Here is a 26,823-nt window from a genome sequence, read left to right as displayed (position 1 = left end):
GGACAGACCACAGGCTCCCTTCCCTCCTGCCGGGAGCATCACTCACATACTGAAGAACAGCGCCCACCCCATGCAGCTCAGAGGGAAAGTTGAGGCGCTTTGCTTCCTAGGGACCGCCCCGAGGAAGAAGGCTCTCATTGTGAGTGAGTGCCTGTGAGTGGTACCCAAGGACAGGCGCACACAATGCACGCCAGACAGCATCCCTCGGGGGCTTCAGTCCCACCTAGTGTGCACCGCAGGGGGGGGGGGGGGGGGCACACCCGAGGAATGCAGCCTCCGGGGCGGGGGGCCATGACTTCACCGCCACGAGGGCAGGGGCGCGCGCGCCAGCTGTCTACCTGCGAGGCGCGTGCACCGTGCCTGCTGCCATGAGTGCACAGGTGTGAACTGGGCGCCTTGTGCGTGAGAGCTGGGCGCCTTGTGCGTGAGAGCTGGGCGCCTTGTGCGTGAGAGTTGCGTGAGAGCTGGGCGCCTTGTGCGTGAGAGCTGGGCGCCTTGTGCGTGAGAGCTGGGCGCCTTGTGTGTGGTTTGCACTGTGTCTACCTGGGGGGTTTGTGTCCGTGCAGGAGGTGTGTTTTTGGCAGGGGTGTGTGTGTAATCCCTCCACTGACTGCCCACTGAGTAAAAGGAGCCCATGCAAGCTGAAGTGGGGAGCCTGTGAGGAGGGGGCTTGTGTCTAGTATCAAATTCTACTTTATAAAACGTACACGGCATCATGGCGACAGAACCCCCGAGTGCTAAACACTCCCTGTTACAGGGCGAACCAGGGACATCTTAAGGAGTTTGGGGGCCTGGGCAAAAGTATTTTGGGGGCCCCTGTTCGGAACAGCTTGAATGTATGATCCAATTCAGCTCTTTCCTGCCCGGTTTGGACAGGTCGCAGACAGTGCACAGACACACTTGTACACATTGTAACTGTGTGTACATCTATTCAGGGACGTGGGGTTTGTTTTAATATTACACAGCAAATAATCTCTGCAACACCCTCTCATATGTGAGGTGCCGTTTTGATCTAAAATAAAAAAAAATATGGATGTTGCATTAAACATAAAAATAACATTTCTCTGCAAAGTGTCTGTATTAGGCTCCCACACATCACCCACATTGAAAATAAATGATAAATAAAAATAAATGATGGGAAAAGTGTATTTAAAACAAACTGTGTAAGGATGATTCAAGGTCATCAGGTCAAGGCTCTCTGCGGAACAGAGCTGGCTATAACAAGGGCCCCTGAAAGGCTGGGGCCCGGGGCCAGAGCCCACTTTGTCCAGGGCTTAGAACGTCTCTGGAGCCAACTCCTCCAGAAGTGATTCTCCCGCTAACTCTAAACTAAAGACGGACTCCTTTGCGGAGGAACACCTCTGGGTGGTTCTGGTAGCCTCGATTCCCCCTCCCACGAGGTAGGCCTCGAGTGCTCAGCCAGTCTTACCACTGGAGTGTAGCCAGACAGTAATGTCCTGGGCAGTAGTGCCAACAGAGAGCTCTACCCCAGGAACTGCCCAGAGCTCCTGGAAGCCTCTATACGCCCCAAACTGCCTCTTGCCCATGGTGCAGACTATGAACCACCCCGGTTCTAGCACCTCTCCCAGGTAGAGGTGGCTCTGCCTCAGCAGGATGCCTCTAATACCCCCCCCCCCCCCCCCCCGCCCACCGACCCCCCCAGGGACCTCTGTCTAGTCCTCTCCAGTGCACATGTGCCTGACTCGCCAAGGTACACAGTGTGCAGCACTCTGGTCTCTCCCAGGTACCCCCGCAGAGTACTCTGGTCTCTCCCACCTAGGCCTGTGGAGTACCCTGGTCTCTCCCAGCTACCTCAGCCCGGGTACCCTGGTCTCTCCCAGGTACCTCCGCCCTGGGCACCCTGGTCTCTCCCAGGTAACTCCGCCTGGTACCTAGGTCTCTCCCAGGTACCTCCGTCCTGGGAACCTTGGTCTCTCCCAGGTACCTCCGCCCTGGGAACCCTGGTCTCTCCCAGGTAACTCCGCCTGGTACCTAGGTCTCTCCCAGGTACCTCCGTCCTGGGAACCTTGGTCTCTCCCAGGTACCTCCGCCCTGGGCACCCTGGTCTCTCCCAGGTACCTCCGTCCTGGGCACCCTGGTCTCTCCCAGGTACCTCCGTCCTGGGCACCCTGGTCTCTCCCAGGTACCTCCGCCCTGGGCACCCTGGTCTCTCCCAGGTACCTCCGTCCTGGGAACCTTGGTCTCTCCCAGGTACCTCCGCCCTGGGCACCCTGGTCTCTCCCAGGTACCTCCGCCCTGGGCACCCTGGTCTCTCCCAGGTACCTCCGCCCTGGGCACCCTGGTCTCTCCCAGGTAACTCCGCCTGGTACCTAGGTCTCTCCCAGGTACCTCCGTCCTGGGAACCCTGGTCTCGGGCACCTCCGCCCTGGGCACCCTGGTCTCTCCCAGGTACCTCCGCCCTGGGCACCCTGGTCTCTCCCAGGTAACTCCGCCTGGGAACCTTGGTCTCTCCCAGGTACCTCCGCCCTGGGCACCCTGGTCTCTCCCAGGTACCTCCGCCCTGGGCACCCTGGTCTCTCCCAGGTACCTCCGCCCTGGGCACCCTGGTCTCTCCCGGGTACTTCCAGCCAGGGAACCCTGGTCTCTCCCGGGTACTTCCAGCCAGGGAACCCTGGTCTCTCCCGGGTACTTCCAGCCAGGGAACCCTGGTCTCTCCCAAGTAACTCCGCCTGGTACCTAGGTCTCTCCCAGGTACCTCCGCCCTGGGCACCCTGGTCTCTCCCAGGTACCTCCGCCCTGGGCACCCTGGTCTCTCCCAGGTACTTCCAGCCAGGGAACCCTGGTCTCTCCCAAGTAACTCCGCCTGGTACGTAGGTCTCTCCCAGGTATCCTGGTCTGTACAGTACTTTCGTGTTACTGGCACAATTTTAAGAAAAATCCAAGCTCCTCACAAAGAACAAGTGCAGCTAATGAGCCACGCCCCTTCACCAGGAGAGTGGTACGGGTGCAGTGTGCAACCAGACGTGCATTTATGAGCACAGTGTTGCCAATGTATTACCAAACTTGGTGTGATAGCACAATGTCATATACTAACAGCACATATTCCATTGAAATGGCCATAAAATGCAGTTTTACTGATAAAAACTATATAGTGCACAAAATATAATGCATGGAAATTGGGTTCCAGCAAATATTTCATTTGTGCACCACCAAGCAAAGTGTCTCAATTTGTTTTCAACTAATTAGAATATTGGTTTCCACCAAACTTCAGAATTACAAAAATGTGCCCCATTTATGTTTTCCTAACTGCTGATATGTACCTACAGTTCATTAGCAGGTATTTCCATTAAATTGTATGTTCCAAAATACTGACGCCACTGCCTTTCCTTTCCGACTCCCGGTGCCCCAGCAAGACTGTCAGATATCAGAGAAAGATGTAAACCCACAGTTCATCTTAAAGGAGAAAGCATCAATGTGTGAGAGGACAAAGCCTGACATTGGACCACTGTGCAAACATCACCAGATAAACACAATGTAAAGGCATCTTTATTGCGCCCTCGCCTTCTGTACTCCCGCATGATAGTCTTGGGGTGCTGCTGCACCTCCTACACCCCTACTTCCAGCACCTCTGTAAACTCCTGTCGCTCCCGGGTACCTCCGTGTGGATGTGTTTCTCTGTGTGCGTGAAGGATGCTCTGGGTGTAGGCATGCATGTTTGTACCACCCTAGAGTCGGACGGGGGGGGGGGGGGCAGGAGGGGCCTCCGGGGCTACGCTTCCATCATTTAACCCTCGAAGTCACAAAGCATCCCTGATACACGGGGCACGCGCCAGGCATCATCGGATAATCCTAGGAGCCTCACCCTGTGCACGAGGCGCTCCACCATTAAAGGCCATTCAGCTTGAGTTTCTCTTTTTAACAGTAAAGTGAGACCACTGTCTGCCACAACGATTTAAGTTAAACCTCTCAGACCTACGGCATAGGACTTAACTCTTCCTCATGAAGTGATGGGGTCTCTTGGCTTGTCCCGCTGTTGCGTCCTCCCCAGCCCAGTAGCATGCACAAGAACATATCACACACGGAGCCCGTAATTAACGTCTTTACTCAACAGTGTACATGGAACTAAAATGTCAATATTGCAGTAACTGTTAAGATCACACCTTGACACCTCTCAGATCGATTACGTAATTTCCTTCCTAACTGCGCCCCATGTCGGGGTACTAACAGTACTGTTCTAAGACGCCCTGCAGTTTGAGTTCTCTCACCAGGCACCCATCAGGCATACAGTGGTAAAAACCACAAAGGTGCAAGCAGTTACAACTGACAGAACAATACACAATCCCTCCTAAGAAAGCTTAACAAGGATTCTCACAGAGCAAATCTCCCACCCCCAGGTTTTCCTAAACAGGACAATTAACACCAGAACCCCAGCCGACTACAGTAATTTGTGAGATTCCGGCTTGCACAAGACCGGTGTACAGGCTTTCACTCCGTGCAACAACCCTTACCCCTCTTAAGCTGATTTTTTAGAAGAGATAAATCAGAACTGAGGCCTTTGTTGTACATTTTTGCAGCAAGCAGATCAGGCCTAAAGCCTCGAGTGTTCCCGTCACCTTAAGTAACTCAGGTCTGCTGCATGGACCCCAAGATTTCCCACAAGGCACAAACTGAACTAGAAGGACTCATTCAGTGGAAGCACAAAACATCTGCCCAATCAAATGCTGTGCTTAGGGTGGCATTGTGAGCAAAATAATTGATGGATTTAACCCAGAGCTGTGACTGGGGGGTGAATGTTTGATTGGTTCCCCAGGCCGTCCATCATTTTTGTTTGTGTGCTTCCTTAGGGTATTCAACATGTGGACTGGGCCGAAGACTCGATTAGTTGTGTTTCTTGAAGCTCTGTTTACCACTGGGCCTTCACACAGGGGGTGCAGGCGGGTTGTACCGCCCTATTTCCGGTACTATACCTCGGTATACCTGTACCATACCTCTGCTTTGGCACCGGCTGCGCACGTGGGCACGCCCAGGCACCTCGCAGAGGCTGGCACACGTGGCCCTGGTAGGGTGGAGGCGAGGGGAGGGCACAGGACGGAGCTGTCGGCCCATCCCTCACGCTGCCTGCCACCCTTGGCACGGAGAGGCTGGCACTGTGCAGACAGGAAGCTGCCCCGGGCGGGCCGGAGCCCACATGAAGGGATCTTTGTGTACTGAACATGCAAAGTACCCACGGACACGTGCACACGCGGGGCACAGACAGGGCGGCCCCGGGCGAGAGAGGGGGGAGAGGGCATTGGCAGGGACTGGCACGGGTCCGAGCCCGCTGCCAGGCCCTAAGTGATGGAAGGGGGGCGGGCCTGATGGTCAGACTCGCTGTGCATTGTGGGGATGTGAGGGGTGGGGGGAGAGGTGTCAGGGTCGGTGTCTTGGAATAAGCAAGTAATGGGTACAAACAAGGCCCAAGCGCTCTCTGATGAGGACACGTCTTCAAGCGCTCTCTGATGAGGACACGTCTTCAAGCGCTCTCTGATGAGGACACGTCTTCAAGCGCTCTCTGGTGAGGACACGTCTTCAAGCGCTCTCTGGTGAGGACACGTCTTCAAGCGCTCTCTGGTGAGGACACGTCTTCAAGCGCTCTCTAAAGCTCTCCAGTGTCTCTGCTATGAGGGGGTGAACTCCTTATGGGCTGGGGCAAGAACGGTCGCGTGTCAGGGTGCCCCCCGGATGCGAGGGGCTTCTCAGCCAGTGCCGCGGCAAATGTGCCCGGATGTAAGGATGGAAAGAGCCCCCACCACCTGCTTTTACAGTAAAAACACCCGCTAGCGGGGTGAACGGGGGCTCGCGCACCTGTGAGCTCCGGTGCCCCTGCACCTGCTGCACTGCTGGGACTAAGTTCTCAGCGGCACCGACCATCAGCAGTCTTCCAGGGGGGACCCCCGTCCATCCTTCCGCCTGCAGAGGGGCGCTGTTGTGGAATATTCCTACATGGGGACAGTATAGGGGTGCGCACCTTTTCCCACTGCCCCCTCACCCCAGTAAACACGGATAGTCACTCCTCACTCACAGCCGCCCCCCCGGGGAGCTGCTCACCCCCGTCAGCTTTAAGCAGTGTGGCTGGAGGGGGTCTTGGGGCCGGACATGCCTCCCAAAGACATATGTGTAGTATGTTACAGCCACAAACGGGTCCATGGGACCCCTGACACCACTGGGTACCGGTGCCACGGCACCTGCTGCGCTATTGCTATCTGCACCTCGGTTTGAGGCGAGAATGTCCTGATAGCGCTCAGAAGCCTCTTCAACGCGAGAAGTTGACGCTGTGCAAAACATGTCCATAAACACGTGGTGCCATCGAGCCCCTGTGCGCCCTGCTGAGGCCTTCACAATCGGGAACTTTCCACGGGGGGGGGTTCCTCTCCACTGACACACACGGGACTTTCTCCCCACTGACAGGGAGGGCCTGTCCCCACTGACAGACACGGGGGGAGAGGAGGGTGTCTCTCCACTGACAGACGCGGGGGGCTCTCCCCACTGACAGGGAGGGCCTTTCCCCACTGACACACTGGGGTGTCTCTCCACACTGACACACGGGGGGGGTGGTGTTTGGTTTCTCCGCCACTGACAGGGAGGGCCTGTCCCCTCTGACAGACAGGGTGGGTTCTCCCCACTGACAGGGAGGGCCTGTCCCCACTGACACATAGGGGTGGCACACCACATTGACACACGGGGTGGGGGGGCGGTTTCTCCTCCCCACTGACAGGGAGGGCTTGTCCCCTCTGACGACAGGGGGGGGGGGGCTCCCCACTGAGAGAGGGCCTGTCCCCACTGGCACACAGGGGGTCTATCCCCACTGACACACAGGGAGGAGGGGGGGCTCTCCCCACTGACACACAGTGGGCCTATCCCCACTGACACAGGGATGGGGATCTTTCCCCACTGAATAATGAAGTCCTTCCATTATAGGAAATTCTGTTCTCCATGCCTATAGAAGTGCCTTCACTGGGTGTTTTTTGTGTTCCGAGTGTCTGCCATTTAGTGCAGTATTATACCTCTACCTGTATTTTGTACTCTTCTGTAACATGTACACGGCACCTTTCCTTTTCAACGTATCATTTGCTACCTCTTATATCTTGTTTGCTTTTGATACATGCACAAGGGCCACCACTGCCTCATGTAACGTAACTATTGTTTTAGTGTTTTGAGTATCTACCAATTTTTTTACCTCTACTCGTACTTTATGTGCTCTTGTATCCTCACTTTTTCCTTTCGTAACGTATCGTTTGCTACCTCGTGTATTTTTTGCTCCTGATACTTGCACAATTATCACGATTGCCTCTTGTAATGTAACGTTTGTTTTGTAACGGGCTCACTTGTAATTCTTCCCCTCTTGTATCTTTACTTTGCCTATTGTGAAGCGCTCTGACACCTTCGGGTAAAGTCCGCGCTATATAACAACGCATTAAATAAAATAAAAAATAAACAGGAAGGAGGGGAGGGGGTAGCTCTCCCCACCAACACAGAGGGAGGGGGCGTGGCTGGTTATCGCTGCCCTTCAGTACAAAGAGGCCTTTGCTGAAGGACAATGGGCCCTTTCATGTCAGCACAGGAGACTCGGGCTTGCGGGGGCCCCACCTGGACTGGGAGAGGCGTCCCACAGGCCTGGCACGGGGGTACAGTGAGGACGTGGTAGTGTGGGGGGGGCAGGTGTGCGAGGGGGCGCCAGAACCTGCGCCCACAGACCCGTTCTGAAGCACAGGTAGACGCAGCCATCACAGATGCACTCGCCTACGGTGATGGTACTCCTTTCATAGGCCTCAGACAGATGAAAGTCGGAGACGGCACTGCTGGCGCCCGAACCAGTTACACCAGGATCACTGCAGGGGGCGCTCTAGCAGCTGTGCTACGCGACTAGTCCCGGTGCTTTTTGCTTGCCTACTCGGGTCTGCTCGACAGTAGGCCCCGGACAGTACTGCCCCATGCCAGCAGGGAGCACGTCTTAAAGACCAGGCTTTCATGTATCAAACCAATGCATTCTGGATGTTGTAGTCTTGGAGCACTTAAACTGAGCCCATTGGAATAACACACCTAAAGAAAATAATGTGTTTGGGGGGGGGGGGGGGGGAGGCCAAGAAGGTGGTGCCTGGTGGCACAGGGTCAAGGATCCCTGCGGGTGGGAGGGGGCGAGAGGCCCCTCTGGCACAGGAAGAGGGGTGATCCTGTCTCCAGGGGATGAGACTGGTTTCTGGGGAAAGATTCCCTGCAGAAGATGGCTTCTGACGGTTACTGAAGGTGGGTACATGTCGGGTCCCCCGAGGTATCTGTGTAACTCCCAGGAGTACCCCGGCTCTTCCCAGGACCCCCAGACAGCAGTCCTCTGACAAATGTGCCCACTGCTAAAATTACTTCTTGCCTGTGGTTAACATGTCACTCCAGGAGAACAACAAGCACTGACACAGCCAACAGACATGGATTTGCTGCGCGTATACCTGCAGTGTTCGGGCATTAAATCTAGAGACAAAGGAGGAAGGCAGCAGACAAAGGGCTAAGGTTCTAAATGAGTCCATCATGCAGCTCGATGTATGCTCTGGGCGGAAGGATACAACCAAATATCCAATAGCATTAGTTGAGAAAACAATGATCAACTGGGCTGGGCTAAGATGTGATCGACAAAGTGGCAAGCCAATGACTGAACGAGGCTGGGCAGAGAAAGCCAATGGCTGAAAGGCTTGGACTCAAAGCCCACCCTATGTATATGGTTAGCTATATGTTTGACTGCTGTACCGTCAAAAGCTACACCTAAAAAAGCAAATATCTGAGAGGAAGGTTAAACGGGGAGAAGGTTGCCATGCAAAGGACTATTGGGTCAAACACCCAGGTCTGGGTGCCCTGCGGGCGGGGGCAGTAGGGTGATCTGATGGGAGCCCGGGCGCCTTGGTCTGGGTCACCCTGGCATGCAGGGGTCCGAGCCTAGCTGGGGGTGTAGGACAGAGTGGATTAAAACTCACCCAGCTGGGATCCTGGAAGAGGTTGGGGCCGACATCTGAACCGCCTTCAACCAGGTGAAACGAGCACTTCCACCAGGGCCCCTTGGTCCAGGTCCCATCAGCGGTTTAAGTTATACTCCCCCCTCTTACGACAGTAGCAGGCAGTGCCCTGCCTTTTAAGGGGTCGTAGGTTCTCCCATTCCCACCGTCTGGAATACTGTCCTGGCCTCCTGTGACTACCCAGCTCTAGTGTAGAGACACGAAGCGCTACATTGCCTCTCGGGCTTGGTGTGAGCTATGTGGATAGACCCGGCGGGGGAAATGGACGAGTACCCACCCCACACGCACGCACGCTAGAAGGGGCACCGAGCATCCACCAGGCACAGCGCCTCGTGGCATATTCTGAGCTATAACACCCCCTGGCACCAAGAGGCCCATCAGACAGCAGACACTCTAACGCGGCGCAGAGATGCCACATGGCCGCCAGCACCAGGGCGCGACCATCTGCGATTGATGAGCTGATGGCGGGTTACCCACCTAAGAGAGGCATTAACAACTGATAACAACCTCCCGCCCTCCACCCACCTAAGAGAGAGATTAACAACTGGTAACCGCCCCCCGGTTCCCCATTCCTGGTTCGCCTAACCCCCCCCCACTATGGGGCCCACAGACCTGAGAACACTGCCACCTAACCAGAGACAGACCAGAACATGCCTCGGAAGCGCCTAGAATGCGGCGGTGACAACAGAGTCCCTTAATAGAGGCACCTGCAGAGAAAGCGCTGCGAGGCCGCACCAACTCCAGCATGCGAGCTGTATGGGTGCTAGAGTCTGCCACTCCTGCGGGCGTTTCCACCGTCACACACACCCGGCTAATTGTATTTAGTTATCCCTATGTCCCTTTATGTCAACAGGTCACGAGAAGGCGCTATACCCTGCGCCATGGAGGCGCTCCAGGGCCCTCCGACAGGCGAGAGTGACCAGAAGGCGCTGTTCTCGTAGCAGGTGGGTGGCCAGAAACATCCCTCACTGCGAAAAGATGAAACTTACTCACAGCCCCCCCGCTCCCAGCTGGAACCCTCTGCCCCCCAGCGGTGCCCAGCTGCCAGCCTTTCACCAGGGAAGTGCGGGCCTCCGGCTGGCAGAGGAGAGACTGCGAGGGTGGCCAGCAGGGCCGAGTGTGAGGACTCACACGAGGAAGGTCTGTAGGGACGGTGCAGGGGCAGAGGGTGAGAGTGACAGGAGAGCTTTCTGGTGAGACGTCTGTCTGTTAGGCCTAGAAAGGAAACCGACTCCCCCGGTGCCACGGAATGAAAGGTCGAGGGGGCTGGGGCAGAGTCACGCAAGTCAGATGTGATCCTGACCTAGCGAGGTCAAGAACCTGAGAGGGATTACTTTGCTGGGCTGTAACTACCCCGTTACCGGACAGTAATCAGTAACTTGATAAGTGGTGCACTACTGAGAGCCGAGGCACACTGCACTGTCCTGGTGCAGTGAGGGGACTGGTGCACTAGTGAAAGCGATGCACACGATACTGACCTGCTGCACTGTGGGTAGCTGAGGCACACTGCACTGTCCTGGTGCAGTGAGGAAACTCGTGCGCTAGTGAGAACGATGCACACTGCACGGTCCTGGTGCAGTGAGGGAACTGCAGCCCTGTGGAGAGCCGGGGCACACTGCACTGTCCTAGTGCAGTGAGGAAACTGCTGCACTGTGGAGAGCTGAAACACTGCACTGTACTGGTGCACTGATGGAACTGGTGCACTAGTAAGAGCGATGCACACGGTACTGACCTGCTGCAGCTATGGGACTGCTGCACTGTGGAGAGCTGAGACACACTGCACTGTCCTGGTTCAGTGAGGGAACAGCTGTCCGGTGGAGAGCTGAGGCACACTGCACTGTCCTGCTGCAGTGAGGGAACTGCTGCACTGTGGAGAGCTGAGACACACTGCACTGTCCTGGTTCAGTGAGGGAACAGCTGTCCGGTGGAGAGCTGAGGCACACTGCACTGTTCTGGTGCAGTGAGGGAACAGCTGTCCGGTGGAGAGCTGAGACACACTGCACTGTCCTGGTTCAGTGAGGGAACAGCTGTCCGGTGGAGAGCTGAGGCACACTGCACTGTTCTGGTGCAGTGAGGGAACAGCTGTCCGGTGGAGAGCTGAGGCACACTGCACTGTCCTGGTTCAGTGAGGGAACAGCTGTCCGGTGGAGAGCTGAGACACACTGCACTGTCCTGGTTCAGTGAGGGAACAGCTGTCCGGTGGAGAGCTGAGGCACACTGCACTGTCCTGGTTCAGTGAGGGAACAGCTGTCCGGTGGAGAGCTGAGGCACACTGCACTGTCCTGCTGCAGTGAGGGAACTGCTGCACTGTGGAGAGCTGAGACACACTGCACTGTTCTGGTGCAGTGAGGGAACTGGTGCAGCGAACTTTTCCACTGACAGACCATAGCCCCCACCTCCGCCCACCGACCGCTCCCTGCTGGCTGCCGTGCCCGCCAGATGCTGCGCCTCGCCCCGCTCCCACGGGCTTCAAAGCGCAAACATCTGTTTGTGTCCGTCTAGGAACTAAGCCTGAAAAGAGGCGCGGGGGTCCGTCTGGATGTCTTGTTGCAGCCCCCTTAGACACCCTCACAGCCCTGAAGTGGCTCTCACCGACACCCACCCTCACAGTGACTCGCTGACACCCACCCTCACACATCCTCTCAAAGTGACTCAATGACACGGCTGACCCTCATCCTCACAGATCTTCTAACAACCCTAAAGTGACTGTCACAGTCACGACTGACACCCCCGTCACACACCCTCTCACAGCCCTGTAGGGACTCACTGACACCCTTACACAGCCCTGAAATGACTCACTGACACATACCCTCACACACTCTCACAGTGACTCTCACGCACAAGGCTGACACCCACCTTCACACAACCCTCTCACGGCCCTGAGGTGACTCTCACCGACACGACTGACGCCCCCGTCACACACCCTCTCACAGCCCTGTAGGGACTCACTGACACCCTTTCACAGCCCTGGAGTGACTCACTGACACCCTTTCACAGCCCTGGAGTGACCGTCACCGACACGGCTACACCTACCCTTACACAGCCCTGAAATGACTCACTGACACGACTGACGCATACCCTCACAGTGACTCTCACGCACAAGGCTGACACCCACCTTCACACAACCCTCTAACAGCCCTGAAGGGTCTTCTCACTGACACGGCTGACCCCCAACCTCACACAGACTCTCACAGTCCTGAAGTGACCCTCACACACCCTCAAAGTGACCGTCACCGACACGGCTACACCTACCCTTACACAGCCCTGAAATGACTCGCAGACACGGCTGACCCTCATACACTCTCACGGACAAGGCTGACACCCACCTTCACACAACCCTCTAACAGCCCTGAAGTGACTCTCACCGACATGGCTGACACCCACCCTCTCAAAGTGACTCATTGACACGGCTGGCCCTCATCCTCACAGACCCTCTCACGGCCCTGAGGTGACTCTCACCGACACGGCTGACACCCGCCCTCACCCACCCTCTCAAAGTGACTCATTGACACGGCTGGCCCTCATCCTCACAGACCCGCTCACAGCCCTGAGGTGACTCTCACTGAAATGGCTGACACCCGCCCTCACACACCGTCTCACACCCCTGAAGTGGCTCTCATCGACACCCACCCTCACAGTGACTCGCTGACATGGCTGACACCCACCCTCACACATCCTCTCAAAGTGACTCAATGACACGGCTGACCCTCATTCTCACAGACCCTCTCACAGTCCTTAAGTGACTCTCACTGAAATGGCTGACACCCGCCCTCACACACCCCTCTAGTGACTCACTGTCACGACTGGCACCCCCCACACACACCTATTTCCCCACCCCTGAAGTGTCTTCTCACTGACACGGCTGACCCCCAACCTCACACAGTCTCTCACAGCCCTGAAGTGACTCTCACAAACAGGGCTGACACCCTCACACACCCACCACAGCCCTGAAGTGACTCTCACCGACAGGTTTCTGTTTGAACATCTAATATGTCACGCCCAACATATCACACGTACCTCACATAGCTTGATACCGCCGCGCGCCCTTACCCCCGCATCGTGTACGCAGCATCCAACAATGCACTTCAGGCTACATTGCACACATGCGGCACACCGCAGGTACACCGCATAACTGGACACCACAGTGCTCGCAAAACATAACATTTCCTAATCCCCAACGGAATACCTCGCACAGAACCGACACCCAACACAACCCAGACATGCAACTGACTGACTCACAAGAGACTCCTTCACCACCTACCGACCACACACCTCCACCTGCTGGCAGTGCCTGTGACCAACTGAGAGGTCTCAAGAGCCATCGGGCATAGCCCCCGACCTAGGCCGGACTGGCCTCTCGGGCTACCTGGCAGGCCAGATTGGGCAGCCGACAGGCCAGTATGTGGGTCGGTTGCGTGGCTGTGTGGGCCTGTTCTGTGAAGTGCTGGTATGCAGTGCTTAATTTGTAAAGAAAAAGGTGCCGGTGCCCAAGGCCCTCCTCTTTAACACGTGGCTGCTACAATTAAATGTGCGAACACGGAATACTGAGGCAGAGTAATCCTGAAGTCTTCTCCGGCCTCTTCAATCCATTTACAGCCACTCCCTGCCCCTTCAGCTCACTCTTGCAGCTTTCTACTTTCTCCTTTTGTGACGCTTTTTCGTTTTTCCCTTTCTTCGTCTTTCCTGTAGGTGTCTTTGGCTCGCAGCAAATGCTTGAGGCAGAAGAATAAGCCCCGGCCCTCAAAAATAAGTGCCGGTGCTCCGCACCGGAAACAACAGGCACAAATTAAGCACTGCTGGTATGGTTCGTGGTTGTATGTAGGCTGGTGCTATAAACATCTTGATATAATGAAGGGGGCAGCGCCGGGCGGCACATCTAAGAGTGGTAAGGTGAAGGGGGCACGGAGCACAGCCCAGGAGTGGAGACCTCATGTAGCCCGCACCCAGCTGCCTCATCTCAGATCTGTGAAATCCCACCTCGCACCCCTTAGAACCCCTCTCAGTGTGGCAGCCAGAATAGTCCCAGGAATTAGAAGAAACAACCAAATCGTCCCTGCCCTGAAAGAACTGAACTGGCTTCCAAAGAACTGCTTGTCTCACTCAGGAAGCCCTACACACCGGAAAACCAGCATACCTCGCCCCAAAATGCAACAAGCGTTTGCAATGCAATGGGTCTTGCATTTGCTCAAGTTTGAGCTATTTGCATTAAAAGTTACTAACTGGACATTTCTTGCCACACAAACTGAAAATACACAATAGAAGAGTAGACAGAGAGCCGATTCAAAGGCCGCCATGAGCTTGAAGGAGACACACAAAAGAACAAGCATATGCAATGCACTAGGGTCTCGCATTTGTCCGAGTTACAGCTATTACCAGCTGTAAACTCCCAACTGGATTTTTCTTGCCACATTGAAAGAAAAAAAACAGGGCGATCGCGCTGCTACAGTTCACTCGTAATGAAACCTATCGGCAAAAGTGCAATTAACTATGTAACAGGGTCGATATTATGCAAAGCGCTCGACTTCTGCCAAGCGAGATCGCGCTGTGGAAATAGAGAAAAAGAAGTCCACAAACCTGATGGGAAACAGCGAGCCTCGCATGCTTTCAGTACTTGGTCGCTGCGCACGAGGAGGGCTAGCCACCGGAAAGGCATGGCCTATGCGTGCCTTCCACTAATGAAAGCAAGGATATTTCAACAGGCCACGAACCAATGAAAGGCACTGACGTGGACGGGGCTCCGAGCCCTTTTCTAACTCCTAAAGCATCTCGCAAGCGATACGCATGCGCAAGCGACGCAGGCTCGACGCTAAAAAAAGAAGATCACTTGCAGTCAAAGTTATCATCAAAAGTGCGATTATCCATGCAACAGGGCCGTTGGCCAAGATGGTAACAAAACCGCCCCTAGGAGGGACAAACGTAAACCCAGATACATACCAACACGTCCGGAAAAGCACTTTATCTAAAAAGGCAGGTCAGTCAAGAATCCCAAGATGTTCAACACCTTACTCCTAAAGCAAACAAAAAAAAAAAAAAACTGGCGCACTCTTTCTCAAGCAATGCCACTAAAATGTGGAACTCCATGCCAGTACTTATCATGACGAACCCCTCCTTCAGCTTCAACAGTCAGCTAAGGGCAGTGCTTTATTTGTAAATAATAAGTGCCGGGTGTCTAAAGCGCTGCTGCAACACCTGTGGTTGGCGCTATAAAGTGTCTGAGCAGGAACAGCGAGGGTGCGCAGTCACAAATCCCCTATAGACCTCTTTGATTCACTGCCAGGCACTCCCTGCCCCTTATCTCACTCTTACAGGTGTCTGCTTTCTCCCTGGGCGACGGATTTTCTATATTGCTCTTCCTCCTTCTTTTCGTTCTGTTTCTGGTGGTCTCGGACAATGTCTGTTGTGGGGAAATAAGTGCCTTCCTCAAAAATAAGTGCTGGTGTCCCACACCGGAAACCACTGGCTCAAATTAAGCACTGGTTGAAGGATCTCGTCCACAACCGACATCTCAACTAGCAGGATGTCATTCGGCCGGCCGTCGAGACATGACCTCAACCCTTAGTTCTCCCTGAATCCCTCCCGTCGAGACATGACCTCAACCCTTAAATCTCCCCGAATCCCTCCTATTAGGTTCCCTCCCTCATGCTCAACCATTGGATTATTTTTATCTAATCTCAAATGTGTGATTATTCTCGCTATTTGTAATGAACATGCGCCGGTGTAAAGCGCTCCGATACCCTTTGGTCTTGCCAGCGCTATATAAAACTCTTAAATACAAATTTGGTGTCCAGCGGCAGGAACTGCCGTTTTAATTTGTAAATAAATCAGCAGCCACTGACCCACCATGGTTGGTGCACGCGCACCTTTCCCAAGGTGCCCACGCTCCACCTTTCTCCTGCCTCCAGGGGTGTGGGCACCGGAGGTGCCAATGAATGCCCATTGGTAAACCCCACCTGGAGCTCCCACGCTGCCGGACTGGCTGCATCTGTGGGGGTGTCGGGGGTTCACCTGCTCAGTCCCACATGTTGATCACATGTGCAAATCCAGAATAAGGGGATGCAGTCAGCTAAAGACCTGGGAGAGGGGCGGGGGGGGGGGGGGGGGGTCAGTAGTACAAAAAAAGGGGTGCAGTGGCGTAACGAAACTTGAGGACCCCGCTGCATCATTGATGGAGGAGCCCCCACAATCTGGACCCAGACCGGAGTTCTCAGGCCAGGGGCACCATGTGCGCCAGAAAATAACGAGTGAAAACAAAAAGCTGCCCCCTTTCACACCGTTTCCGGGTCAGAGGGCACTCCGAGCAGGGCCGAGCTGAGCACACAGACCACGCTTGGGCACATCCGTCTCCAGCCCCGCCAGGTTTCCCAGGTCCATGCGTGAGGCGCTGCTACAGTCCAGGTTCTTCTTTGAATTCTGGGACTTGTAGTTTTACTTTATTCCATTATAAAAATGAACTACAACTCCCAGAATTCAAAGGGAAAAAGCCGCAACGGACCATGGCCCTGGGAAACTTGGCAGCTGTGCGTCTCCATGGCACGTGCAATGTGTGGTCAGTGCGGTCATGTGTGGTCAGTGCGAGTATCCCACATGTGATGTGGGTGTCCGGTACATGTACAGTGCACACCCCGCCCAGGGCACCCTTTCCGAACGCTTCTCTCGCAAAGTCTACTTAAAAGATGTATCCCAACTCCACAAAGCGCCCTTTTGAGTGAAGTTCTACTTTCATGCCAACTTTGGCGTAAATCCCTGCAGCAGGTTTTGCTGTGGGGGGGGGGGGGGGGGGGGGGGTGTCACCAAAAATTCCTACGGGAGCTAAAATGAGGGCACGTATCTTAGTCTTTAACTTTTTTTCTGCAACTGTTAGGGGGCCAAAAGGAACAGTAAATAAAAATGCGTTTTCGATGGACTGTGTGGCCAACCACAACGGCGCCGTGATGTATGTATCAATGTATTATCAATGAAACACAGGCTACGCCTTTGATGAAAGGGGGGGGGGGGGGGGGTTGTGCCAGCAGGCCTGGCGCCCCCTGTCTGTCCCTGTGCACCCGTGGGGCGCCTCCTGCCGCCGCCCCTCAGAGGTCGGACCCTCTCAATGCCCAATCCGGACAGGTCCTTGGAGCCAGGGGCTTCCCACAGGGGGGGGGCAGCAGATGGGCACCAACACCAGGGCCTGGGAGGCGTGAGGACCCCACAGCTCCCAGGGCGAGCTGGTGGTTGGCAGTGGGGGGTGGGCCGTGAACAACATATGATTTCACACCCCGAGGCGGCGTGTGAACTGCAAAACAAACTGCACTTAAGGTGAACTACCGTAAACATTCCTGGAAAACGAAATGTGGAGCATTCCTTTGTGGGGGGGGAGGGAAGGAGGGGGAGCAGCGGGTAAGGGAGGGGCTGCGGGGCTGTACGGGGGACCGCAGGCTGAACTCCGTGAGGGTCTCACGCCGCAATGTATGGGCCATTCCTGACACAGGCAAGGGGACACCCCAGTGTCCGTGGACATGCTCCCTCTAGGAGACACCAGAGGGTCCCTGCCTCCTCAGAGCTAAGCGCACCCCTGCATGTCAGGCTTCAGACCAGGGCCAACCCCAGGGACCCTGGCAGCACTAGTCGGACTAGGGATCATCCGTAGGTGCCATAACATGCGTGGACTCAACCCTCAGGTCCGTGCCATGTTCAGATGAGGACACATGCCACAGGGTCTGTGCCTTGTTCAGCCTCGACGCCTGCCAATGTTACGTACCATGCCCAGACTGGGGCTCATCACTAGTGTCCATACCGTCAGCAGACTAAGACACATCCCTAGGGCCCGTACCATGCTCCAAGGACACATCCATAGGGTCTGCACCATGCTCCAAGGACACATCCCTAGGGTCTGCACCATCCTCCAAGGACACATCCCTAGGGCCCGTACCATCCTCCGAGGACCCATCCCTAGGGTCTGTACCATCCTCCGAGGACCCATCCCTAGGGTGTGCACCATCCCTAAGGACACATCCCTAGGGTCCGTACCATCCTCCGAGGACACATCCCTAGGGTCCGTACCATCCTCCGAGGACCCATCCCTAGAGTCTGTACCATCCTCCAAGGACACATCCCTAGGGTCCGCACCATCCTCCAAGGACACATCTCTAGGGTCCGTACCATCCTCCAAGGACACATCCCTAGGATCCGTACCATGCTCCAATGACGCATCCCTAGGGTCCGCACCATCCTCCAAGGACACATCCCTAGGGTCCGTACCATGCTGCAAAGACACATCCCTAGGGTCTGCACCATCCTCCAAGGACACATCCCTAGGGTCTGCACCATCCTCCAAGGACACATCCCTAGGGTCCGTACCATCCTCCAAGGACACATCTCTAGGGTCCGTACCATCCTCCAAGCACACATCCCTAGGATCCGTACCATGCTCCAATGACACATCCCTAGGGTCCGCACCATCCTCCAAGGACACATCCCTAGGGTCTGCACCATCCTCCAAGGACACATCCCTAGGGTCTGTACCATGCTGCAAGGACACATCCCTAGGGTCCGCACCATCCTCCAAGGACAAATCTCTAGGGTCCGTACCATCCTCCAAGGACACATCTCTAGGGTCCGTACCATCCTCCAAGGACACATCTCTAGGGTCCGTACCATGCTCCAATGACACATCCCTAGGGTCCGCACCATCCTCCAAGGACACATCCCTAGGGTCCGTACCATGCTGCAAGGACACATCCCTAGGGTCTGCACCATCCTCCAAGGACACATCCCTAGGGTCCGTACCATCCTCCAAGGACACATCCCTAGGGTCCGTACCATCCTCCAAGGACCCATCCCTAGGGTCTCTACCATCCTCCGAGGACCCATCCCTAGGGTCTGTACCATCCTCCGAGGACCCATCCCTAGGGTCTGTACCATCCTCCGAGGACCCATCCCTAGGGTCTGTACCATCCTCCGAGGACCCATCCCTAGGGTGTGCACCATCCCTAAGGACACATCACTAGGGTCCGTACCATCCTCCGAGGACCCATCCCTAGAGTTTGTACCATCCTCCGAGGACCCATCCCTAGGGTCTGTACCATGCTGCTAGTACACATCCCTAGGGTCCGTACCATCCTCCAAGGACACATCCCTAGGGTCTGTACCATCCTCCGAGGACACATCCCTAGGGTCTGCGCCAATGTTACTTCTCGCTCCCACCTCTGATTTTGGAAATTGGTGGTAAAATAGCTTGAGGAACAAAACAAGAGCTGTGCTAAGAGATGTTTCTGGTCCATAATGATGCTATACTTGAATAGTGGCCTCCAGGACATAAACCCCAGCGGGGCCGAGCCGTACTCCCGACGCAAAGTGGAATCTCTTCGCCAGCTCTGGGGGTCATCCTTGGCTTCCAGTCAGGAGGGTACAGGGGGGCTGTGGTTGAAGAGGGAGACCTCAAAAGGTGGGTCCCATTAAGAGGTGGAATTCCAAGGAGAAATCTCAGACTGATGATGGCTCCCTCAGTCTGAAAGAGACCCCCTTTTCTTAAAACCTGCATGCTTCAAAGTTCCTTCTCAGCACAGACCTGCAAGCTCTGGAATATGTGCAGCTTGGTCTGTGAGATTTGGGGGTCTGGAAGACAGATTTCTCAACCAGTACTCGCCAGTGAAAGGGCAAAATGGATGGAAATACTATTAATGAGTAGAAGGCTTCTAGGCACCAAGTAAGAGCCATCCGTGCTCTGTCAGTTATTGACCCGTTTTGTGTGGGAGTGGGTGGAGGAGGGGCGGGTCATACAAGCTCTGCAAAGTCTCACAGAGAGGTGAGTCTGTGCCATGAAGGCTGCTAAGGAGAGTGGAAACCCCAACACAGACACCGCTAGCGGCCTGAGCCCTTGGACCCAACTACACCCGCCAGAATCCATTCATCCATTTATTGGGGGATGTGTCGCTGTGTCGAGTCTGGAACTCATTCTCTGGACCTCACGCATGGCACCGAGATGACACACAAAGTACCTTCAAGCAGCCACCTCCTCCACCCACGCAGTACTGTAGATGTAACTCCTCACCCGGCGCCTCGACAAGAGGTACCTTAGCGCTATAGACATAATACAATACATGACCGTCCTTCATCTCCCCGAGACCCTCAATCAATCAATCAATCAATCATAGTATTTATAAAGCACGCTATGTACCCGTCAGGGTTTCGAGGCGCTGAGGGGGGGGGGAGGGGAGCGCTGCTGGTTTATCGGTCGAAGAGCCAGGTCTTGAGGAGCCTTCTGAATGCGAGGAGGTCCTGGGTCTGGCGAAGGGATGTGGGGAGAGAGTTCCAGGTCTTGGCGGCGAGGAAGGAGAAGGATCTGCCGCCGGATGTCTTGCGCTGGATTCGGGGTACGATGGCGAGGGCGAGGTTGGCGGATCGGAGTTGACGTGTTGGGGTGTAGAAGTGAAGTCTGGTGTTGAGGTAGGAGGGTCCGGTGTTGTGAAGTGCCTTGTGAGCGTGGGTCAGGAGTTTGAAGGTGATCCTCTTGTCTACCGGGAGCCAGTGGAGTTCCTTTAGGTGAGGGGAGATGTGACTTCGGCGGGGTATGTTGAGGATCAGTCGGGCGGAGGCATTTTGGATACGTTGGAGGCGTTTGATGTCTTTGGTTGGGATGCCTGTGTAGAGTGCGTTGCCGTAGTCAAGTCTGCTGCTGACGAGGGCCTGGGTCACCGTCTTTCTGGTTTCTGTTGGAATCCACTTGAAAATTCTGCGGAGCATTCGGAGGGTGTTGAAACAGGAGGAGGAGACGGCGCTGACCTGTTTGGACATGGTGAGGGCGGAGTCCAGGATGAAGCCGAGGTTTCTTGCGTGGCTGGCAGGGGTGGGTGGGGGTCCGAGGACGGAGGGCCACCATGAGTCGTTCCAGGCCGAGGGAGTGCGTCCGAGGATGAGGACTTCCGTCTTGTCAGAGTTGAGTTTCAGGCGACTGTTGTTCATCCAATCGGCGATAGATTTTAGTCCCTCGTGGAGGTTTGTTTTGGCGGTGAGCGGGTCTTTGGTCAGGGAGAGGACGAGCTGGGTATCGTCGGCGTAGATGATGCTGAGATGATGTTGGCGGGCCAGTTGAGCGAGGGGGGCCATGTAGATGTTGAACAACGTGGGGCTGAGGGAGGATCCTTGGGGGACGCCGCAGATGAGGTTGGTGGCTTTGGAGCGGAAAGGGGAGAGACGGACTCTCTGCGTTCTGTCGGAGAGGAAGGATGAGATCCAGTGGAGGGCTTTATCTTGGATGCCGGCTTCCTGGAGGCGGGTCAGTAGGGTGCGGTGGCAGACGGTGTCAAAAGCGGCTGATAGGTCGAGGAGGATGAGGGCTGAGGTTTCGCCGTTGTCCATTTGATGTCTGATGTCATCTGTGGCGGCGAGGAGGGCGGTCTCAGTGCTGTGGTTTCGTCTGAATCCGGATTGTGAGGGGTCCAGGATGGAATTGTCTTCGAGGAAGTGGGTGAGCTGAGTGTTGACGATCTTCTCGATGACTTTCGCTGGAAAAGGGAGGAGAGAGATCGGACGGAAGTTTTTGAGGTCGTTGGGGTCAGCCTTGGGTTTTTTGAGGAGGGGTTGGATTTCTGCGTGTTTCCAGCTGTCCGGGAAGGTGGCAGAAGTGAAGGAGAGGTTGATGATCTTGCGGAGTTCGGGGGCGATGGTGGCGTTTGCTGAGTTGAAAACATGGTGGGGGCAGGGGTCCGTGGGGGAGCCTGAGTGGATGGTGTTCATGGTTGCTATGGTTTCTGCCTCGTCCACGTGGGTCCAGGCGGTGAGGCGGCAGTCGCGGGAGGAGACGTCGGGGTGGGGTCTGGCGGTGGACCGGTGATGAAGCTGTCGTGGATGGTGGTGATTTTCTGGTGGAAGAAGGTGGAGAGGTCGTCGCAGAGTTTCTGGGAGGGCGGGATGTCGTTGGAGTTGGCTTTCGGATTGGAGAGTTCCTTCACGATGCCGAATAGTTCTTTGCAGTCGTGGGCGTTGTTGTTGATGCGTTCGGTGAAGTGGGCGCGCTTGGCGGTGCGGATCCGTACCCCCTGAAGATCAGACTCGACGGGGTAACATTCCTCTTTGAAGCACGTGGCACCTGTGGGACATTTACTACAACTGGGTTCCTTGGTGTCCACGAGTGACGCGCCTGCATTCAGTTTTACTCCACCTTGTACCACCAGAACCACCCAGATCTGCGACAGCCGATGAATTCAGGGCAAGGGTGCCGGAGTATTAATAGGTAACGGAGTATTAATAGGTACCGGAGTATTAATGGGCGAAACACAGAGCTGCTGAAGGCCCCGATTAATAAATGCCAGTCAGAGCCTAAGGATTCGGTTCTTTCTACACCAGTGGAAAGTAAAACCTGCGCAGAGGTAAGTATTTGCATTTACTCCTGCGCCCCGACAGTTGTAAGGAGCGGTTGTAATAGCCCAATGTATGAGGGTTTCTAGTTCTTCCTACAGGGCTTCACTCACATGGAAACGGGTCCTTAGATCCCTACCGAGGCCGCCCGAGGTGAGACACACCTGGTTGCATCACTCTCCGCTCAGGTGTGTGGAGGGGGAGGGGGGTACTTAAGTAACAGCTGCTTCTTCACCTGGAAAAGCTGGAAACCCACGTATGGCGCGCAGCCTGAAGGGGACCAGACCCTACGTGCTTAGAAGCGGCTGGAGCCTGAAGAGGGGGTCCAGGCTGGAGTAAAAGCCAGGGATGTGTAACACCTGGACTGCGCGGGCTGGTGAACATGCCATGGCTACCCGAGACAAGTTACTGTAGGAAAGAGACAGGTAACGGGAGGGAAACTGCGGTGGGCGCTAGAACTTACTAGCAAAGCTAGCCCGCCCCTGGGGGTCTCTAAAAAGGTGCAACAAAATACCTGGGAATTCAGCAAAAATACATGCTGTGCCCTGGACAGCCAACCGTCCGCATATTCATCAATCCAACTTTAATCCACCACCGAGGTCACAAGGTTTGGGACACGTGGAAAACATTCTCTTGCGACCACTTTGTAATCAGCTCTTACAAGACCATCGTCCATCCTTACCTAGGTTACCGGAACAGCTCCTTGAGGCTACCTACGTTAACCAGAACATTTATTATGGCGCTTGGAAGGCGCTAGGTGAGGCGCGATCAGGCCTGCTGATCCCCTGGGATGAACACCAGGGAGTGATAGTGTCTGCACTCATTATGGCGCTTAGAAGGCGCTAGGTCAGGAGATCAGGCCTGCAGGTCACCTGGGATAAACCCCAGGGAGTGATAGTGTCTGGCACTCATTACGGCGCTTAGAAGGCGCTAGGTCAGGCGCGATCAGGCCTGCAGATCCCCTGGGATGAACACCAGGGAGTGACCGTGTCTGGCACTCATTACGGCGACGGCGCTTAGAAGGCGCTAGGTCAGGCGCGATCAGGCCTGCAGATCCCCTGGGATGAACACCAGGGAGTGATAGTGTCTGGCACTCATTATGGCGCTTAGAAGGCGCTAGGTCAGGAGATCAGGCCTGCAGGTCACCTGGGATAAACCCCAGGGAGTGATAGTGTCTGGCACTCATTACGGCGCTTAGAAGGCGCTAGGTCAGGTGCGATCAGGCCTGCAGATCCCCTGGGATGAACACCATGGAGTGACCGTGTCTGGCACTCATTACGGCGCTTAGAAGGCGCTAGGTCAGGCGCGATCAGGCCTGCAGATCCCCTGGGATGAACACCAGGGAGGGATCGAGTCTGGCACGCACCCGTGTGTAGCAGCTGTTTCGGGTCGGTGACCCCACTCTATATTAGTTACCTGCCTAAATAGCAGGAGCATTTATCACGGCGCTCACAAGGCGCTAGGCCAGGCGAGATCAGACCTGAGCAGTACCAGGGAGAGATGGAGATGGCGGAGTCTCCCTGACTTCGGAAGCAGCTCAGATCTCCGTCAGCCCCAAACGCCCCTTTTTTCACAGACAGCATCACCCTCCCCGAGCCCGGCTCCCCTGAAGTGACGCCTGTGACCGTGAGCTTCACTCACAACACATGCACATTCACACACAGGCCCCTGGTGAGGGGGCTTCAGACCGGGAGAGACACGTCACGCCATGACGTCACGCTGACCCCTGACCCCCTCACAACCAGCCTAGGGCAGCACTGCTGACTTTTCACAGACACTTCAATCCCAACCAGACAATAAACGTGTTCAGCACAACTCCCAACCCGGACACGACTTTAGGGTGTCACCCCTTTTAATGTGCCTCGAAGTTGCCCCTCACCTGCTTGTCCTGGTGGCTTCAGGATTCCTTGCCCGAGTCGAGCCACGTGACTGGCGAGGCCTGCAAGGCAGGAAAACATCGTTTGTAATTTTTGGGGTATTTAGTGATGGCGCGCGCTCCTTAAGTGCCTCTCTTTAAATTGGCATCACAACTAAATCTTAAGTCGCATCGACATCATATGGTCTTTCGCAGGATACGTCAGACAGTTCACTGCAGACACATGTAACACAGCACAGACTCACAACAGCAGGGCCCGCCCACGCACCACCCCACAAAACCGAACATTAATACACAAAACCCACAACAAAGGGCAAAATATTGAATTAAGTGGCTATTACAGCACCAACATCATGAACAGGAGACAGAGAACCGAGGGGATAACCCCCCACCCCCTGCCTGACACCCCCTGAGAGTTTCACCCACCGGAAGCGGACCCCCCCTCGTTCACACACGCGCCAACTGAGGCCTGGAAGGAAAGGAGGGTTAGCGGGGGTTGCAGCTGGTACCCCAGCTTCTCCTGGGGTACCCTCGGCACGCTACTTCTCCCCTAGATCTCGGGGTCATCATGCCAGTAGCAGGAAACAAATGTAAGGGGGGGGCAAGAGACAAGTCAACTTCCTGTCATTTTCACACCTTGCTTTCCCGCAGCATCAAATAAGGGGATTTAGGGGTTCGGGGGGGTCAAAGCTGCGATGTTCCTACCCACAGCATTTTGTGGGTGTGCCTTAACCAAGTAGAGGGGGGAATCCACGCAGGTCACGGTGCCCCCCCCCGTTAATGGTAACACATATCACATTCCTCTCTGCGGATCTGCATGTCTGGGTCATTGCATTGGGGTTCAGAGGTGCACACGCGTGGCGCAGCTGTTTAAATCCACGCAGAGATGACGCCTCGTTAACTCTCGTGGTATCGTTCTGTAATGTAGAATTACTTAAAACTACTGGAAGCAAAACCCAAGAGCGCCTACACATTTACGCACAACTCATACATCTTTACAACATTTTAAAAAGGTGTGAATCTTACAAGCCCTTGCACCACTCATTCCAAACAGCCCGCACATAATGGACTTTCTAGCCTTAAAATTGAACCTTTCACATGAAAATGAAATGTATTCGTGGATTCACTTAGATTTCAATTAAACATTGCACTAAAGTATATATGGATATATCTATTATAATGTACAAATACAACTGCTGTAGCATATATTTGCTTTGCTTTCCCCTGATACAGATATTCACTGTCTCCAAGGCTCTTCCAATATTAAGCCCCACCCCCCCAAAAAAATGAAATCACGCCATCCCCGCTTACACAGAGTCACTGTGGTTGCCACAGAGCCAGCGGAATCAGCAAGTAGAGCCCTAACCATCCCAGCTACATCAACAAGCATTTGCAATGCAATGGGTCTCGCGTTTGCTCGAGGTAGAGCTATTAGCGTTGTAAATTACTAACTGGACTTTTCTTGCCACATAAATTGAAAATCAAAAGTAAAACAGTTGACATAAGCGAGCCGATGCAAAGAGTCACGGCTGCCTTGAGCGCGAAGGAGAGACACAAAAGGAAAAAGAAGTTTGCTGCACTCAAACGTATCGGCAAACGTGCAATTAGCCATGTAACAGGGTCAATGGCCGCGGCGGTAACAAAACAGCCCCAAGGAGGGACAAACGTAAAGCATTTACCATTGATAGCACAGCATTTTTGAACGGCAAGCCCATGAACGAGTGAAAGAGATGGGCATACGGTGGGTGTGGTTAAAAGGCCACAATACTTACAACAGGTCAAAGCTCTTGCACGCTCGTCCTAAAAGTACGTGTACCATCAGGTGGCGAAATCACAGGTAACCTGGCCGGACCGTAATTTATTCCACCGGGCATTTACTTGAGGCAGGTTTAGGTGTGGGCGGAGACATAGTCTGTTTCACTGTTATAAACAAAGTCTCTTATGCAATGCAATTGCTCAATAGGATGCAGAATTATAAATCCAACAGCCAATAGCAGGAGGTAAGAGAAAAATATTCCTCAGAATGCGCCAAAACCCAGTCTACATATATTTACAAGAATTGATAATAATATCTTCCAAGACGGGAGCACTGTCAAACCAGATCTACAAATATTTAATTTACTTCCAAGCAACACCAATCCAGAGGAGACAGAACGCAGACTTGCTGCTATGGTTCGCAGTAGAGGCCCAGCAGTTGGACTCAGCAGACTACCATACAGTTCATGCATGGAGAAGGATGCTGGTACCCTGGTTCTTATCTTTACTACGTATCCCATGGCTACCGATAATCTCGTCAAGTAACCATGGTGTCTCTCAATTAACACACGTCCATGTCCTGAAGCAGCCTCTTGTATAATACTCACATGGCTGAAACTCATCACTTCCCTTTGCAGGACGGTCATGTTGAGCTTGCCGACCACTTCAACCAGGACAAACAAGTGTACTCTGGGCGACAGCACATCCAAATGATGCCAGCTACGCTTGCAGAATATCGTGTTTATCCCATGTCGACTAAATAGACTGGAAACAAGTCCACATTTACTGCTGCAACCACTCTCATGCCTGTGTCCCACATTACTTTTTTTTTTTTTTTATGCAAAAAATTAATTTGCA

At 54.6% G+C, this 26,823-nt stretch overlaps 1 protein-coding gene across 4 annotated transcripts in view; it reads right to left on the bottom strand.

The window, feature by feature from the left end:
- CCDC120 (coiled-coil domain containing 120) overlaps positions 1-26,823 on the bottom strand; it is a 228,639-nt gene that overhangs the window by 82,930 nt on the left and 118,886 nt on the right. For 2 of the 4 annotated variants that reach the window (XM_069209516.1, XM_069209514.1), the window contains exon 2: positions 24,214-24,273. The exons of the other annotated variants lie outside the window; for them this stretch is intronic. The gene's annotated coding sequence lies outside the window, so the exon portion shown is untranslated. The remainder of the gene's footprint in view (positions 1-24,213; positions 24,274-26,823) is intronic. 4 annotated transcript variants of the gene reach the window in all.

This window comes from Pleurodeles waltl, chromosome 10 (assembly GCF_031143425.1).
Source record: "Pleurodeles waltl isolate 20211129_DDA chromosome 10, aPleWal1.hap1.20221129, whole genome shotgun sequence".
NCBI lineage: Eukaryota > Metazoa > Chordata > Amphibia > Caudata > Salamandridae > Pleurodeles > Pleurodeles waltl.
Note: the sequence above shows the minus strand (reverse complement) of the source record. Positions and strands in the feature narration are given on the sequence as shown.